Source organism: Sciurus carolinensis, chromosome 9, assembly GCF_902686445.1.
Source record: "Sciurus carolinensis chromosome 9, mSciCar1.2, whole genome shotgun sequence".
Classification (NCBI taxonomy): domain Eukaryota; kingdom Metazoa; phylum Chordata; class Mammalia; order Rodentia; family Sciuridae; genus Sciurus; species Sciurus carolinensis.
The window spans coordinates 115,918,510-115,924,509 of NC_062221.1; positions in this window are offsets into that span (position 1 = coordinate 115,918,510).

The following is a 6,000-nucleotide window of genomic DNA, read 5'->3' on the forward strand; positions in this document are numbered from 1 at the left end:
TTTAGATCAGTTTTTTTTGTGTACTTCAGAGGGTTTTAAAAGTTCTGTTTTTCATTCTTGTATATTTCATATTTAGACAATTCTTAAGTATTCTATAGCTTTTCTTGCTATTGTAAGTAGAATGCTCACTGGTTACAGATATGAATAGAAGCTATTCCTAAATAGTGAATCAGTAATGACCTTTTTCTGGATCAGCATGTATTATATAATGGAATAAAACAAGTTCATTTCCAGCGAAACTTTCTCCTCTATCACAGTTTTTAAACTTGAGTTCTAAATAAGGAATCATTCCAGATAATTTTGATGGACCTCACCTTTTCCAATCTCCCATTATTAAAAAAGAATTATAGAAAGGTAATTTCTTCTGTAGATGGTATATTTCATTGTTTTATAACAAGAATACTATAGGCAACTTGATCTGCTACCTAGATATTACCAGTGGAAAAATCGAATTTTTCTTAGAGATGGATCCTGATGTATGATTTTTTGTTTTTTTGTTTTTTTGTTTTTTTTTTAATGTAGCAATGCACCCAACTGAAAGACTGTTTTGCAGCTTTCTGGGATGCTAAGTGTATCCATTTAAGTAAGTGCTGGCTAATGAGATATAAATGGAAATTTTTGTGTGAGTTTTCCAAAAATACTCCTCAAAGGAAATCAATGCATATAAGACAAATGCAAATTAAAAGTAAGAGGCTTACTTTTCCCCTGTTCAAAGTAAAGCTAGAGATTTCCCTTCCCTCCATTGGCTAAGAACATTTATTTTAGAAACTTGTAACTGGAAGTACTTTCCAGCCTCTTAGAAAAGTACAAATCTTTTTTAAAAGTATGCAGGCTCTTTGTCAGATTGATCTATGAGTACAGGTCCCCAAAACTTTGGGGATCCATTTCCTGTAAATATAAATATCAAGGAAAAGAGTTCCCTATTTCCTACTTTAAACAGCGAGGTGGGAACATAATTTTAACCTGAATCCAAATTGTAAAACTATCTCTTGTCACCAAGATATGAGATCATTATTTTTCCTTTGTTTACAGTCAGTTAACCAAGAGAGGTCACCTCAATTACCAGGTACATTTAGGCTGTACAATAACATATAGGGGACATGTTGTATTACTTGAAGACTAGTCATTATTTAGCTTGAGAACATGTATGCAATGGGTTGTGTGTTTGTCTATATGAAGGGTGAGGTTTTACTCTGTCTTTTCAATCTCATCAGATTGCCTGTGATGTGCATCACGTTTTAGTTTCATGCTTATTCAAAAATCAATGCTTTCTTTCTCCACTACCTTTGTTGAGAGGATTTCTGGATTCAGAGATTTTGGTTTTAAATTATATTTCTCTAGCACTCAGTTGACAATTGTGTTCCCTTTCTTTCACCTCTTCATAATTGTGAAGTGACTATATGGGCAGAAGATGAAGCTACCATCTTGAATGACATGGGTGTCTTTGAAGATGGAAACCATCTAGGATGCTCAGAAGTAAGAGAGGAGGAACCTTGGTCCTGATAACTATGCGAGACCTTGTACCAACCCTAGGACTGCTTTACATAAGAGAAATAAAATTCTCTTGTTTCAGACACTGTTATTTTGATCTTTCTGTTAAATGAGGCTTAAACTTATTCTAACCGATACACTGCCAGAAAGAATAACTTTGGATAAAATATAGCCAAACCATATTTCTTATTTAGGCATCCACTAAAGTATAACTGGGGTTTTTTTGCTTGCTTATAATCCATTACTGCAAGTCAACTGATTTAGTTACCAAGACATACATTTTGTAACCAGTTTATTTTTGGTCCTTTACCATGAAGTCATTTGCTCAGGTTTAAATATCCTCTGGCTACTTAAAAAAAAAAAAAAAATGACTAAAAGGGACTTTCAATAACATTTGTCTGTGTATTTTTCAGGCAAAAATGTAAAATTTTGGTCAATTTTTGACCATCAGTTATCCCACTTATGCATATTTTGGAATGGGCCTAAAATATTTTCAAGGGAAGACTTGACCTCTCATTATCTCACTTTCATGCAGAAAGAGCTAAAATTTATATTCCCACATTGGGCAGAAAGTCTCTTCAGCTTTAGTTAAAGGATGTTAATTCAGGGTGAACTTTGCTGATGATTAGAATCCATTGTTCTGTCCTACAGCAGTACCTGTGAATATCTCCTGGCACTTGTCAGAAACTATAACATTAAATTCACAGTCACTCAGGATGAAGCAGGAGCCCACTGAGAAGAGTAATATTTATAGAGGACAGCTTCAAAGAATGTAATCCTTGCTTTCCTCAGATGATTTGAATCCATCCTTAATTAAAACAGATTATAACAGGACTGTTCTTAGGGGACTTGTTGTTTTGGTCCCTTGTACAATAGTTTTTATTTAATTGTGTTTGTTATCATACCTGCATATATTTAATATAATAATTACTGTGAAGATGTTATTGATCAGTATATCATTACATGGCATGATATGTTTTCTTTTAAAGGTCACATATAATGACTTTCTTTATGATTTCATTACAAAAATATTATATATCCATTGGTAGAATGCTTAATTTTTATTGGGCAACTGGTTTATTTTTGGACATTGCATTTTATATTGTATATGAATTAATAGGTTCCATGACATTTTCCCTGAAATGAGAAAATCAAAATAAATAGCTTGGCTTATTAACCCACTTTCCACACTTTTGCATATTGTAACCCTTTTCCAAGATCACTATTTCAGTGACATTTTCTTACCTGGCTACTATGGCCTAAAAGTTTGTGTCCCCCTAAAATTTATGTGAAGTCCTAACTTTCAAGATAGTTTGTAAATATTTTCTCCCATTCAAGATGGTGGTATTTGGAGGTGGAACATTTGAGAGATGATTAGGTCATTAGACTGGAGCCCCCATAAATGGAATTAATACTCTTACAAAAGAGGACAAAGAGAGACATCTTACTCCTACTATGTTAGGATCAAGGAAAAAGGTGCTAAAGCAGACCCTCATTGAATTCTAAATCTATTGGCAACTTAATCTTGAACTCCCTCGCCTCCATGACTGTAATAAATAAATTTCTATTGTTTATAAACTACTCAGTTTATTTTGTTATAGCACCACAGACTAAGACACTGCCTTATCTTTTTAGCTTTGACTCTTTAGGGTAAAGGTGATGATACTTGGATCTTTTTCTTTCTTGGCAAGATAAAAAATTTTATATATCTGTCTATCCAATTCATCTATCCATTATCTGTATCTATCCTGAATCTACCCATCATCTAGCATCTATTTTTTTTTTAAATTTTTTTTGTGGTGCCAGGGCTTGTATCCAGTGCCTTGTTTATGCTAGGCAAGTGCTCTATTACTGAGCTATATTCCTGGTCCCTATTTTGTTTATGAGCGGAGAAATATTGTTGAGTATTTATGAAATAGAACTTCAAAGTGACAGTCTTTCAGAAGGATTAAGAGAAATAAAAATTTCTATTTTACTTTTCAGGCTGATAATTTAGTTAATTTTAAATACCTGCTCATAAATCTTATTTTATTTAATTTACTTTTTAATAATAACTTTAACTGTCACATAAAATACACAAATCTTACATATTTATGGGGATACCATGTGATGTTTTCATACCTATAAACAGGATATAATATTTAAATTATCTCTTCAAGCATTTATAATTTATAGTGAAAACATTCAAACCCTTTCTTCTACATTTTTGAAATGTACAGTACATTATCATCTAGAGACACCCTATAGTCCAATAGTGCACCAGAACTTCTTACTCCTATCTAACGGTAACTTAGTATGCATTGATCAACCTTTTCCCACCCCTCTTCTCTGTACTCTCCAGCCACTAGTAACTACCATTCTATTCTCAACTTCTGTGAGATCAACTTTTTTATAATCTACATATGAGTGAGATCATATGGTACTTTTCTTTCTGTCCCTGGCTTCTTTTACTTAACATAAGGATCTCAGTTTCATTCGTGTTGTCACAAATGACAGGATTTCATTCTTTGTTATGACTGAATAGTATTCCATTGTGTTTACCACATTTTAAAATTAATTCATCAGTTAATGAACTTTTCCATTTCCTGGACATTGTCAACAGTGCTGCTGTAAACATTGGAGTGCATATGTCTCTGACAGATTTATTTCATTTCCTTTGGATGCCTACCCAGTAGTGGGATTTCTGGATCATATAGTAGTTCTGTTTTTAATTTTTGAGGGCTTCCATATTGTTTTTCATAATCACTGTACTAATTTACATTCCCACAACAGTTTGCAGGGACTCATTTATTCCACATCTGTGCCAGCACTTACTATTTTTAGTCTTTTTGATATTAGCCATTCTTACAGCAATGAGGTGGTATTTTGTTGAGGTTTGATTTTCATTTCCTTAATGATTAGTGATTTTGGCCATTTTCTCATATATCTGTTGCTTTTTATGTGTTTTCTTTGATAAATGTCTATTTAGAATTCTTGCCCATTTTTAAATAGGGTATTTGTTTTTGCTATTGAGTTTTTGTAGTTTCTTACATATTCTGGATATTATTCCCTTCTCAGATAGTTTGTAAATATTTTCTCCCATTCTATAGGTTATCTCTTAATTTTGTTGATTATTTCTATGGTGTAGAAACTTTAGTTTGATACAATCCTATTTGTCTATATTTGCTTTTGTTTCCTGTGCTTTTGGGGTCTTATTCAAAAAGTCTTTGTCCATTCCAATGTCCTGAAGCAGTTCCTGTTTTCTTCTAGTAATTTCATAGTTTCAGGCCTTACATTTAAGTCGTTATTCTGAGTTGATTTTTGTAACATTCAGAGGTAGGGGCCATTTACTTTTATGTAGATAACACATTGCTGCAGCTGTAAACCTAAAAGACACAAAAGAATATGTAAAGAAAAGTCTCCCAACTCTTTTCTCAACCTCTTAGTTTCCTTTCCTTGGAAGTTGTCAGTGTTATCTTTGTTTTGAATCCATATTTCCTGTATACTTTTTAAAAATTTGTTTATTGATACTGGGATTTAATTCAGGAGCACTCCACCACTGAGCTGCGTGCCCAGCCCTTTCTATTATTTTTTTTTTTTAATTTTGAGACAGAGTTTCACTAAGTTGCCTAGGTTGTCCTTGAACTCGTGATCCTTCTGCTTCAGCCTCCTGAGTCTCAGGGATTACGGGCATATGCCACTGTTCCTGACCTGGTATTTGTTTGTTTATTTTTATAAATCAGCATATAAATTCTTGTCACTGGTTTTTAATGTTAATACATTGACTTCATTATGCTGCCTCTTTCATTTGTCAGAAACTATATGATGGAACTCTTTCCGTATTAGTATATAAAGTGCTTCCTCCTCCTTTGCTTTGGTTGCCAAGTATTCTATGAATGTTCTTTACTTAATCACTTACCTATTTATGGTCGTTTTGATTGTTTACAATCTTTTTAAAAATTGCTACTATAATTTATACTTTATTGGCTAACCTTGTACAAAGCCATTTTGTCTATTTGAGTATTTCTATAAGATAAAAATCCTAGAACTATAACTTTTGGCCTGCATTTTACATGTATTTTAAGTTTGCATGGGCACTGCCAACTTGCTGTCCATATAAGTAGTACTAATTTACATTTTCCTAGCTATTTTTGTATTGCTTTTTAAATGAGGCTCTCAAAGCATTGACTTAGTTTATATCATTTGAATGCTGTACAGAATTAGCCATAGTTTTTGCCCTCAGGAACTAACATTCCAGAGATTAATTATTTTCTAAGCACATACATATTTTTAATAGGTTGTTTTACTTATTATAATCCATTTGTCTACATTTTTTTACCTAGCCTTAAAAAAGTCAGAGTGGTATAATGAAATCAGCATAAAGAGCTAAAAAGCTAGCTAACAAGTGATATTACTCCTTCTCCTTAGGGCCGGTCATGTTGTCACAGATGTGTCTTGCCCAGGGATTTAAAAAGGCTGCATATTAATCCATCCATGACACCACACAGGAAATGAGGGTGGGGAGAGAAA